Genomic DNA, 2,037 nt, shown 5'->3' on the forward strand with positions numbered 1-2,037 from the left:
GCCACCACGCCCGGCTCCACTCCCACTTCTTGGCCCTTGAGTTCCCCTTGCATATAAAGTCTGCAAGACCAATGGGCCTCTCTTTCCCCTGATGGCTGACTAGGCCATCTTCTGATACATATGCAGCTAGAGACACGAGCTCGGTGGTGGTGGTGGTGGTGGGGTACTGGTTAGTTCATATTGTTGTTCCACCTATAGGGTTGCAGATCGCTTTAGCTCCTTTTGTACTTTCTCTAGCTCCTCCATTGGGGGCCCTGTGTTCCATCCAATAGCTGACTGTGAGCATCCACTTCTGTGTTTGGTTTTTTTCAAGACAGGGTTTCTCTGTGTAGCCCTGGCTGTCCTGGAACTCACTTTGTAGACCAGGCTGGCCTTGAACTCAGAAATCTGCCTGCCTAGGCCTCTGGAGGGCTGGGATCAGTGGCGTGTGCCACCACGCCTGGCTAGGAGTTTATTATTTGTATTTGTATGTTGTATGCATATGCATGCAGGTGCTCAAATAAGCTTGAAGAGGGTCGTCAGAGCCCCTGGAGCTGGAAATAACAGGTGTCGTGAGATCCGCAGTAAGGGTTCTGGGGCCTGAATGAAGGTGCCCTGCAAGAGCAGTTTTGGAGTTACAGGTGGTTGTCAATCACCATATGTGGGAATTGAACCCTGTTGTCTGGAAGAATAGCAAGAGCTCTTAAATGCTGAGCCATAAACTGGGCATGGTGGGGCAAGCCTTTAATCCCAGCAGAGGTGGGAGGATTTAAGGCCAGTCTGGTCTACAAAGTGAGTTCCAGGACAGCCAGGGCTATACAGAGAAACCCTGTCTTGAAAAACAAAACAAAACAAACAAAAAAAACGTTGAGCCATCTCTCCAATCCCCCTCCCCCACCAACATAGCATTTTCAGTTTTCCCTTTGGTTGTTGTTTTATGTGCATTGGTGTTTTTTGCCTGCAAGTATGTCTGTGTGAGGGTATCAGATCTTGGAACTACAGAGAGTTGTGAGCTGGGAATTGAACCCAGGTCCTCTGGAAGAGCAGTCATTATGCTCTTAACTGCTGAGCCAAGTCTCCAGTCCCCACAGTTTTCTTTTGAGACAAGGTCTTTCTTCATAACCCTCTTGGAACTCACTCTGTAGACCAAGGTGGCCTCAAATTCACAGAGATCTGCCTGCCTTCGCCTCCTAAGTGCTGGATAAAGGCATGCACCCTGAATTTCTGATCCTTTTGCTATGCTGGGATTGTGGGCATGCTGGTGATGGAAGTCAACCAGAACTTAGTTTTGATTTGATTTGTTTTGGGTTTTGGAATGAGTTTATTTGCATAGCCCTGGCAGTCCTGGACTTGCTCTATAGACCAGATTGGCCTGGAACTCAGATCCATCTGACTCTACCTCCTAAATACTGGGATTAAAAACGTGTGTCAGCCACTACCTGGCTCCATCCAAGACTATGCTCACTCAGGTGATTACAGGCATGAGACACTGGAGACAGAAGCCAGGGCTCTGTGCATGCTAGATAAATACTCTACCAATCGTGGTCTTTTTTTTTTTATGCATTTTTATGTATTTTCTTGCTTTTGAGCTGGAGTGGGATGAATGGGTTGTTTTTGCTGAGTCAGCGTTACCTATAGCCCAGGCTGGTCTCCAACAACCTGTGTAACTGAGACTTACCGGGAACTACTGATCGTCCTATCTCTAATGCCCCAATGCTAAGATTACAGGTTTATGCCATCACACTGGCTGTCAAGTGTTTTTCTAAATTAAAAACTTATCTGGGACTAGACATACTGTCACATACATCTTTAATCCCAGTATTTGAGAGGCAGAGGCAGGGGGATCTGTGGGAGTTCAAGATTAGCATGGTCTACATAGTAACCGTCAGGACAGCCAGGACTGTGTAGAGAGTTCCTGTCTCAACCTGCCCTACCTCCCAAACCAAACAACTAATATCCAATTTTTTTTAAGATTTATTTATTTATTATATGTAAGTACACTGTAGCTGTCTTCAGACACTCCAGAAGAGGGCGCCAGATCTCGTTACGGATGGTTGT

The sequence above is a fragment of the Mus caroli genome, chromosome 17, assembly GCF_900094665.2.
Source record: "Mus caroli chromosome 17, CAROLI_EIJ_v1.1, whole genome shotgun sequence".
Taxonomy (NCBI): domain Eukaryota; kingdom Metazoa; phylum Chordata; class Mammalia; order Rodentia; family Muridae; genus Mus; species Mus caroli.